Below are 12,288 nucleotides of genomic sequence, written 5' to 3' on the forward strand. Positions count from 1 at the left end.
ATAGAACTGATAAATTAAAAATGAGAAACAGTTGTTTATTTCATGTTCAAATATGAGTTTCATTACTCAACCTTTCCCCTCTATTTCCTTTATATACTCTATATTATGTAATGTAAGAAATAAATGTTTTCATATTAGTTATTTCATTTACTACTATTAAAAATCATCAATTTATATGTTATATACATATACAGAGGGTATATGTATAACTCAACATATGGGAAGAACTAAGCTTTATGATGCATCATAATTGACAAGCGCGTTTTGTATATGTTTATTTAAGCATCAAATTCAGGATATAAATATATCATTTGTCGATATGTTATTTGGGATTCCCATTTATGAACAATAAGAAGCACATGGATTAATCCATCCTTTAGAGACAAAATATCTCCCTCTGAACTTATCAATAACCACGCCCAAATTGACTCACAAACAAAAGATAATTTGTTATTAGGAAGGATACATATTGTAAAAGTCTGTCAATCCATTAACTTTTTATATTTTAAGGTTCAAGAAACTACTATACGTCTGTCATTAGTGGAGCCTCATCTTTAAATATCAAACTGACCTACAAAATAACTATTCAGTTTATCTTTCGTATCCTTTATTTCCACAATACATATTTGATTCAAAATGTGAAGAATTGAATACTTTTCATGATTTTACATAAGTCTATTGATATTCAAAATAGATTATTTTTAGTATTTAAAAAAAAAAAATAATAAGCAAAGAGGCAACATAGTTACAAAAACTGTTTGCGCAACGAAATGGATTTTATTTGTTGGGTAGTTACTAGGATGATTGATTTAAATACCTTATTAGAAACAGTTGCATAAATGATTAGAGTACATAACTTCAATTTTTTTGGATTATATGAAAGTAACACTAACTCTGATTTTGCAATAATATATTGTACACGGAGTTATGACACTAATATGAAATTTTACATTTTGTTTTTTTCTCGTGATGAGAGTGGGGCTAGTTAATACAATTCAATTTTCTAGCAGGATAGTTTTCAAACTATTTACAGTTTGTGCCTCCTGAGAAAATATAAATATATCCAAATACTACCATTATAAAAAAAATGAATATACAATAGCTGAACCTACTTATTAGGATCCTCTACTTCTCCCTAGAAGCAGCTGACATACCACAGTTTGAGAACAGCTGTTATAGAAAGTTTAAATGAGTTACATTTCAGCTGTTTTTCTCTCTTTCTCTTTATCAGTTTCTTGATCATTTATCTGTTAAACTCAAATTATATTTTTTTTGATTAAGTAAATATCCCAACTATTAAATAAATAATAGTACACCAATAAAAAAGATGAGATATACTAATAGTCAATTGATTTTTTTTACTGGAATAGGTTAAGTTCTCATTGCATGTCTAGAATTAATCACATATGTAATATATTTTTATTTCTTTAGTTTTAAATTAAAATTAAAAAAATTGACTGCCAGAAATTTAAAAAAAAAAAAAACTTTTTGAATTCAAAGATAATGGGAATACAAAATTTTAGTCATATCACCTTTTTGAAGCCAAATTGAGATTTTCAAATTATGGAAGTACCAAAAAGTAACCAAGTCAAAAAAAAAAAAATTAATTGAAAATGTAACTAAATGATATACAAAATATATTTTAGAACTGAATTTGTTTATTTCTATTCCCTAAAAGTTATCCTATAGATTTACCTTAAAGAACAACAAAATTTATAATAGCCAGGGTAAATAACTGAAATTCAAACATAATTTAATTTCAAAAACTTCCTTTCAAAATCAAATATTCAAAGTACTATTTACTACAAACCATCAACGTATTAGTCTTAGTTGGATTCTACAAAAGTAAAAAACTTTACCACCATCAAGTATATACTCGATAATATGAGTGTTCAATTCATGGCCTTGATGTGGTCCTTTGAAGTAACTTTGTCAAGTTATATTTCTTTTGTTTTACAGTTACATGATCTATCCCATCAATGCTTATGTAACTCTTGGTCAAAATTAATTTAGGCAGCTCTGTCATTTAGAAAATCTTTACTTTGAACATTAGTTCAAATAAAAAACATCCCTCTAATCCATGAATCGGCAAACTTTCAGAGGCAGAAAGGCAAATTAGGTATATTTTGTCTCATTGACGACTATGTTAATAAATCAATTAAAATAAATGCTCTTAAACTCAAATTGCTTAATCAAAAAAATCTTCCGTATTGGGAAAATTTTATAAAATATAAGGAATCCGTAACTGATTAAGAAAAAAAAAGTTGCCGTTATTAGATTTACTCTTTCAGGAATGGTGTCATCTTTTTTTGACTAATTGTAGAATACTGTATATATCAATTGTTTATTGAAAACTAATATGATAGTTATGTTCTTAGCTCAATAAATAGATGAAAACATATCTGTTATTGATGGATTATTGACTACCGTATTAGTTAATCATTACATGATTTAGTGAAATATATTTACAAGTGTAAACGTGACATTATTTGTTTAATGAGTATATTCTAATGGGTCCAAATACAAATATTAAATAAATGAGTGAGTGAGTTTATATACTTATTTTTTATTCCATAACTTCATGACATGATCAAGATATCAAAATATAAAACATCTCAAAGATTGATTTTACTAACATTAATTTAAATCAACTAATTTTGAACTATTGTGTTCTTATTACGATACAGGCAAAATATATATTTTTTAAATATCTATAAATATTTGAGATATTATGGATCACGCAATTAATATAATGTCAATTTGAACTGTAGAAGATTATTTTTAACTATTCAAACAGTTGTTAAATTCAATTGTTAATCAATGAAAGTGCTTAGAATTATAATTTCACCAATTCTGAAGGAGAGCCACTCAAGCGAAAAAGTAGAAAGTTATGTTCCTCTTTTTATGTCTTAAACTAGTAACCCTGGAAAACATATAGCTAGTTTAGAAATATAAAAAAGATCAGTTCATAATTAATCTTTATTATCAAATATATGACTTTAAGTAAATAATTGTTTATATTGAGAACTCAAATTTATTGTAAGTCATTAAATAGAGTAAGGGATATTTATAAAAGTTGATCTTAGATTCATAACTAACGACTGGGTTTACTCTTGGTAGATAGGTATTATAGTACAACTAAAGTGAGATATTCCACAAGCGTACAAGTCAATAAGATCTCAACTGCTTTTTCTACATGTTCCTTTACATGATCAAATACAAATGTGTTACTATACAACAGTATATTTTAGCCTTGCTATGAGCATTGATTCATGCATAGGAATGAGTAAATAATTATTAGAGAAGGAAAAATGTGCTCAATCAGTTTTCAAAATTAACTCCAACTCTTAACTTGCACAAGTTTCAACTTGTTCATGCAGATTATACTAGTTAAGAGGTGAAAATGGTAAATTTTTTGTTCATAATCTTTTCAAAAGGCGGCAAATTTTAGGGAATTGCAAATTTTGTTATATGTTCTCTAAAAAAAAATATATCTGTTAAAATCAAAACTGTCGTCAGTGTTGTCTGAGATGGTTAAAAAGTAAAACCTTAATGTAAAAAATACCCAAAAATAGAAATTATATACCTTAACAACTTCTATTTAACCTGTCTACATCCTATTTATATAGCACTAACAAATTTCTCATTCTAGAATCGACCCTGTTCTTACGATGAAATGACTATTTATTCGTTTAATATACAATCCAATTTTTTTTTTTTGATTTAGACATACAATTGGTATAATTCACGTCGTTATCTTTGATTTATTTACCAACTTTTTACAAAAAAGAAACAGAAAAAAAGTTTGCTTGTTCTTCTCAATTTTGTATTAATTATTTACTTAGTTGTAGAAAATTTTACAGAGATTAAAAATAAATATATTAACTGATTTAAGTAAAGCGTTCAGAAAAATAATAGATCACAAAAAAAAAAGGTATTAGTTTTTATTTTTGTGACGTAAGAACGTGAAATAGACAATAATTTAATTAATTTTATATCAATTTGAATTGTGTCTATGTTATTTAACTGTTCATATAAATAAACAGAGAAAATATGGAATACAAATTCGGGTTTAAATAGATATAAAATTCGGGGCTTAAATTAAAATGAAAAATGTATAAATAAAATGTAAACTAACATTGCAAATAGTTTTAATTCTTCATTTTCTGTAAAAAGTTATGTTTTTCACTTAAACACACAATACAAAGTACTGCTAGCAGCTGCATTACTGAAAACAGAAAAGTGATGTATGATTTTAACGATAATTTGGAACATACCTTCAACTTGGATTCATTTTATCAACAAAATGTAACTTTTAAGTTTAATTATTCCTTCCGGATTGTTGAAATCACCGAATTAGAAGTGAAGGCTTATAAAATAGAAAATAAAAATGATCCTCTTCAAAGGATTAAAAATCTTAGCAACAAAATAATTACTCAGCTTCAGTAATAAAGGGAATAGAGAATGGAGGTTAAACTGTGGAAAAGCAAGATCAAATTGCAGAGACATTTCGTAAACCCTTCCAGAAGTTAGTTGGTGGGTTCAAAAGTAATTTCCCTAAGAGGAAAAGAAACTCTATATTCTCTAACGAAATATTATCTGAATACTTTAGGAAAAAATTAAAAGATAATAAGTCCTCTGGTCCAAATGGAATCGGAGGAAATATATTTAAGACATGGAGAGATGAGATTGTCCTGTATTTATATAAAATGGGAAACTGTATGGAAAAGAAGGGATATTTACCAAAATCTATAACTAAAGGACGAATTGTCCTAATCGCCAAAAAGGAAGATGGCTTTAATCTTGACAATTGGAGGGCAATCACTGTACTAAACGAAACATACAGAATACAGAAAAAACTACTGCCAAGCCGTTTTTTAACCCTGTGAGGACATTACTAGCTACAGCATCTCGACAGTAACTTTTGGAAGCAAAGAGAGAAGACCGATTTACTTGAGTAAAAGCTTTAGGCAGGGTTGTCCTTCGGTCCCCTGCTCTTTGTAGCTACAATAGAAGAGCTAAGAACCGCCATGACAAAAAAATATCTAGGATTCGGTGTCAGTTTTGGAAATATTAAACGTCTTATAGATATTTATGATTTGATATGACCGTGATGATAGAAGCGAATTCGGAAGCTCCATTGTAAAGAAGAAGAGAAATTGTCCTATCTCATTCTACAACGTTCGAAAAAAAGTCGGGATTGAAAATCAATATATCAAAGACTGCAAATATCCCACTTGGCTCATGGCATCTGCGAAAAGATTTGAAAATTTCAAATTGTTCTACGAAAGAAATGATAACTGTTTTGGCATTAAATGAATGGGCTCTGGTCCCTCAGAACTAAACTGGCTGGAACTAAAGACCAGAGTCAATAACTTTATTAAAGGCTAGCACAGTTTTAACCTTAAAAAAAGGAATAGACCTGTATAACACTTTCGTTATTCCAAATGTTTTGTATAAAGCTATCTCTTTACCAATCCGGGAATATTAACGGAATATGCCATATTAGAGGAAACATTTTGTTTTAGAATCTTTTTAATCGAAATTACATTTCAGCTTTAAATAGACCAAGAAGTTGATTGGGTGGTGGGCTCAAATCTTTTGTGGACATAATCACAAAAATTTATACGAAAGTTTTGGTTGATATAACGAAGAATCCCAACATGGAGTGGATATATATGATAACATCATGTCCATACTATAAATATGTTATACTTATAAATGAATATATCGACGACTTTTCCCCTTTGCTGCTTGCTGTAACACAAAGGGTTCTTTGGAAAGCGATTCCCATGTACGATTGTGGAACGACCGTGGGTATTATTCAGAAGAATCTTGGAAAGAAACCTTTTTTAAAAGAATTTATGTGACCCTGTATCTTTTGAATGGGAGGCACTTAGAGAAAATCCGCTAATAATACTTGATATTATTATTCACTCTTTTTTTTTCTTTCATGGTGGGATGGATAGATAAGGGAATTAAATCTATCTAGTAATTGGATGCCCTGGATTATCTCCTCGACTTCCCAAATAGATGATGCAAGAAAATTCACAGCACAATTTCAAATATTCAAAGGAATTTTGTTTTTCAGTACTCCATGTAAAGATTGTGGTAAATTATTCAATACTATTAGACACACTTTTTTGGAATATCCACAATTACATATTGTGAGATCTTTTATTAGTTTAAGCCTGAGGGTCGGGAGGACAATAATGTTAACATAATAACGGCAATAATTCTATCGTAGTTTCATCAAAAAAGAAAGAAAGTACTCCTAAAGCTAGATCGATAGGGAGTGCTTTATTAAATGTAAAGAGTTACCTAGCTAAGAATAAAACTATAGGAAACCCCGTGATTGCAGATGGAGTTCGTACTATTTTAATTTTGGCGTTCGAGTTGAGAATCCTAAGGCCGCTGGAAGTTGCTTAGGACTGGCCTTTGATATTATTATATATCATACATCAAACGCATCAAGACATTTTCAGACTTTGCAGAAGATACTCAAACATTTTAGAAAGAGAAAAAAAAACAAAAAAACGTAGCTAGTTGGTTTAAAAGCAAATTTGCTATTAATATTATGTTTGTATTTCATTGTTTTTAGATGCTAGTGTTATAAATTTAAATATATGAATATTTTATGTTTGAAGCCCTTAATCTGGTGAAGAAATTTTAAACACTAAAGTTTAATTATATTTTTGCAAATACATCTTCACCAGAAAATTTTAGATAATTCTAATTTCTATAATTTTTTTGTTTTCTAAATAAAATACCGAATACCAAAAAAGAGTGGAAACATTAATACGTATGAACTTTCCTGAATGCCGGGCTGATACGAAAAGAGATCTCAGTCCTTCTTAGCATCTGTCTAAGCACCATGGAACGTGTGGCAAGGTGGTGTTTCAGAGAATACAACAGCTGCTCACAAAAGTTACAAAATAATATCGACTTTACAGATGGCATAAGCTGTTGACCTGGATGAAACAACCCCTGTATCCTCTGTGAAGATATTTTCCGACAAGAAGCTCGCCAATTGTGGAACGAAATGACAAGTTGTTTGTTTCTAAAAAAGAACGCTGTCTCTAAACACGCAAAGTAAGTGATTGTATTGGGCATCATTGTCATTGATGGTAATAAAATGCTGCGCATTTGCTTCGGTAAGGACGATAAATGCAACCTCGAAGTGCACTACAACCTAATCTGTTACAAGATCTGGCCCTAGCCAAAGGTGAATTAGTTGTCCGGCAACCGTATATTCAAGCAAGATAGTGCAATGGTGCACACAGAGGCAAAAATTCTCGAGTAATTTGACATACTCATTCTCAAATTTTAGACCCAAGGAATATTGACCTCCATGATCCCCAAATCTTAATCCATTAAACTATTTTTTGTCGATCATCATGCAGTACAAGATCAACAACACTACTCATCCAAATTTGAAGTAGCTGAAGACAAGTGGACTGTGTATGCAAAGGACAAGATAGTGGATGAATGTAGAAGTTTCTGTAGCCTTGTCCACTCTGTCGGCACTAAAAATGTTTGCATATGTAGTATATCAAAAAGAAAGAAAAATGGTTATGCGGTTCTAAATGTGTTTTATTCTTTTGCAAATCTACCAAAAAATATAAAGTTATGGTCTATATTCTGTGTTGTCATTTTAGCCTTGAAATTTGATTGTCTACTATGCTTGTATGTGCATCCATTTTACAACTTGAAGAATGTGAAGACCTTTTTAATTAACTATACGAAATATTATTGTTGGAAGTTAATATTTGTATCCCTTTATATTAAGCCATTTTTTTTTGCTTTTCTATATTAAGGTTAATCTACTTTTTATTTCGAATTAGCTTTTTTTAAATATAGATATGCATTGTGCATGTATTTCTACTTATGGCTCCCTTTTAAAAGGAAAAGTAATATTTATAACTTTTGAAAAAATATTGAAAACTTTTTGACGCATTGACGTCATAACTACCCATATTTTAATTGTATATTTATTGCCTTAAGTTACCATTTAGTTACAAGAATTAATTGCAGAATTAACATATTCAAAGACCGTAGTCATCTAAAACAAGGTTTTTTAAAACCATTTTCGATAATAAGATGTCAGAAATTATAATAGGAAGTAGTATTTATTTATCTCACATAAAAAAAAACCAAAAAACTCATATTTGAAACTAAGAAATATCTTGATTCGGAATTTTTTTCTCTTAAGAAGAAGAAAGATTAGAAGATACAATACTGATAACATCATTAGTTTCCTTCCCATAAACAGGTAATATTTCACGAGACAAAACCTCCTATTTATGAAAAGATAGTATATACGAATCTTTCATAAATTTAAAATATTTTGATCCACAAAGTCATTTTAAATAGGAACTTTTGTTTGAAAATATTTGATTTTGTATGAAATAACAACATTGTTTATTTATCTGAGGGGTCATATTTTAGTTTACACTAAAAGAAATGATCCCAGGTCGAGTTTTCATAGGAATTTTTAATTTAAAAAAAAGTAAAATCACGTTATATTTTAAGAATCATTTGCAATTTTTTTGTATTTATAAATATTAGTTGGAACTTCTAAGACGAAAAAATGGATTATGTTATGTGTCTCAGAAAATACCTTTTTAGAGATCCACTGAGAACAATTTGTGGTATGTTCTTGAAGATAAATGCGAGCGAGGTAACTTTTTTTTGTGTTAAAAACTCCTCCCATCTTTAAATCTTAATTATTTAGATTATTCCATCCAAGCAAAGGTCAAAGAAGCTGTTTACTTTTGTTTCTACAGAATTATCATATTTTGTAGATGAAAATGCACATATAAACATTTCAACTATACTCGAATCAGAGTAATTTTAAAAAGCTTCAACGTGTGATACTAAAAATAGACGAAAAATAGCCATAAATCTACATGTAACTAATTGAAACTTTCCCACATATAATGTCATCCTATTTTTGCATGCAAGTAAATTATTAATGGAATGTCAATTTTACAATTTGCTCAAAGCACAAGGAACACAACTGAACTTAGATGTAAAAAAGAAAATCCTTGTCATGTATTGTAAAAAAATAATTATTTATGTTGTTAGTTAAGTATTTTTAGAATAGTTATATTGGTTATTAATATAGTTATTATGGTATGTATTTATTTAATATACCATTGGTTCTTAAAATACTTCATGTTCAAGGTTTTTGGAGTCATTTTTAAAAGAATAACTTTTTCCTTAAAAAAATTATAATTTTATTTTATAACCTCTCCAATTACTATTTTTGATAAACAAAAGATTATTTTCTAATTGTTGAGTTTTTTCGAAATGTAGGAGAATACTGAATTTAAAAAAATCGGGTACTGAATGTATTAAAGAATTCATACAATTTTTATTTACTAATTACAATTCTGATATCACTAAATAAATAGATTAATGAAAAATGATTAATGATAAATAGATTAAAAACATAAACTCAACGTCATTTAAATTTATTTAATATTTTTATAACAATTGTACTCGAAATAATAACCCGTAGTTGATCAAAAAAAAGAAAAGGGGGAAAAAGTACTTCCTCCATGAATAGAATATTGCTGGACTTACCAAAGAATAATGAAATTTATTTAATAACTGCAAGACTTAAAAAAATAGTACTTGTGAATTGTATTTCCTTGATGGAGTTTCCTTTTCACATGAAGTATTTTATCAATTTGCATACAATACAATAAATTCTCCTACTTTCAAAGTCTGTAACATTTCCATTCCATGATCTGAAAGTTAATCCTATTTATCTCTAAATACATTTAAAGCAGTATTATAGACAGGTGTGTTTTTTCCCCTTCTCCTTTTTCTGGACTTTGTCCAATAATATAATTTAATTCTACATAGTTATTATACTTGGTCTTTATTTTTAAGAAGGATAGTCCAGCTGTTTGCATCCCTCAAACGACAAATAGAAGCAATGAGGCGTATAAAAATATTCTATCTCTGGCAGGACATAGATATAATCAATCACAAATATGAGTATTTATTATAATTATACGGAGGTATCTGGAGGACTTTATGTGGAAACCCACGCTCTAAATATTTCTTAACGATAAAAAAGTGTTGAGAAGGTTTTTATGTATGAACTTATTTGATAACTGAAACATAATAACTTTAGTATAATGCTAAGTTATTAAATATTTCAATATATTATTCACCCTCATTGTCAATGAAAATCTTAATCACGGAAGAGAAAAATTCTTATGCATGGACAATAAGGTCATTGAGCATGGAAACAGTTTATACTTTATGGAGACCACTAGTTGTCTTAGTGATATGGGGACAATGTTTTTATGTTACTCAATAATAATTTACAGTGAGTTATCAATTTATCTTAATTATGAAATGACGCCACGAATCATTGGAAACAAAGATGGGCTAGTAGCTTCATCTGATAGGCCATAAGAGAGGACACAAACGCTTTAGCCACAATTATATATAAATGACCTGAATGAATAATAACCTGATTTTTTTGGATAATATTTTTTGTCCTTTCCTTCACAGAAAATACGGGGGTCTTTTATATAAGGTTGATATTGTACCAAAAATTTCTTTGTGTGAATCAATGTGTGCTTTAACTTTTGGAATTACCGAAGGTCGCACACGTTGCATTATATACACACCTCAATGTTGTTATTAACAAATATTAATATTATGGTAAGGCTTTGTTTTGTATCACTGTACATAACGAGTTTTTAAATGATTTATTTGAATGCTGTGAGGTCCAAGACTTAAAAAAACACTAAAAAGGCTTAAGTATCTTAAAACTATTTATTGCTTTTTATGAGCTAATTATGAAAAAAGCTCATCTAAAAACAGCATAGTTTTAACGTTACTTAAGTTTTACGAATAAATTGATGTTCTTTTGTATTCGATAACCAATAATGGTTTTAGAGCCAATCAATCCCTGTAATAAATGATGAGATATAAAAAACCCAGAAATCCACTCTCCTTTTCATATTGAAAAATTACTTTATAAAGACAATTACTAGACAAGTAATAAAATAATAACAGTTAAGAGAAAGAAAACTAAACCTCATTAAATTAAAAAAACAAAAACAATTGTAAATACGTATAAGTTATGATTTGTCTATTTGATTTCTGCTTGTAAAAATAAATTTGGAATACTGTTTTATTAAGTATTCATATTCTTTAGGATAAAAATATCCTATTTTCATCAAATATCAATAATTGAGTTATTTTTACTGTTTTAATATTCAATTTATCTTAAATAGTATGTAAAAAAATTTATTCATTACTCTTATTACTATTGTTTTTAACTATGTAATTCAGTCCTCAACAGCAAATTCTATATATATTCTGTGTTGTTTTTTTATTTTAATTGTCTTTTTGAAAGTCGAGACTGTGAGTAGGCAAAAAGTCATTCGTCTTTACCTAATCATTTGAGCTGGGTCAGCCAATGATTTAATTTGTGAAATAATACTGATAGATAATATCATGGAGGGAAAATTAACTAACAATATTTTTCGAGACAGCGTCTCATACTTAAGTTTAGAGTAGACAGACTCAGGTAATTCTGAGCTTGATGATCAGTCCAGAGCAAAAAAAAATCTGAAGAAGAATCTGATTTCTTCATAAATAGTATATTTACATTCAAAGCAGTAATTTCTATATAATTTTACGAAAATATCGACTTAATCAAATACGATCATGTATAATGATGTGGAGACTTTGACGAAAAAAATATTTAACTCAATATGAACACTTTTATATAATGGTCCCTCAACTATATTTATCCGGGTCAACAAAGGTAAACCAACTTTTAAAAAAAGAAGTTACCGAGAAAGTTGTATCGTTTTAAGTTTAATATTTGTTGTAATTATGGAGGATCATAGTAACAATATTAAATCCAATATAAATTTGTAATGCTTTATTTTTTTATTTGAATTTAATTCAATATCTTTTTTTTTGGAAAATATTTTTTTTAAAAGTAAATTTTCAATCATGGTTTTTGGTTCAAAGTGCAGGACTAGAGTTAATGTTAGTAATGTCTTTTCTAAAACCGGCACTGATAGAATTACGTCTAAGAAGAATATTTTTATTGTACATAGAAAGACTTTTTAACTCTCGTTTGGTCTGTTTTTATGCACACCCGTTCTCTTAAGAGTAAAAAGTACCTGCTTGAAAAACATTCTAGAAAATAACGTGTATATTTCAAGTTAGAAATCAATCATATAACACATAATGACAGACTAGTAACTAATTTTTCATTTAATTATGAGTTAATTTTTATTGTAC

Source organism: Lepeophtheirus salmonis, chromosome 4 (assembly GCF_016086655.4).
Source record: "Lepeophtheirus salmonis chromosome 4, UVic_Lsal_1.4, whole genome shotgun sequence".
Classification (NCBI taxonomy): domain Eukaryota; kingdom Metazoa; phylum Arthropoda; class Copepoda; order Siphonostomatoida; family Caligidae; genus Lepeophtheirus; species Lepeophtheirus salmonis.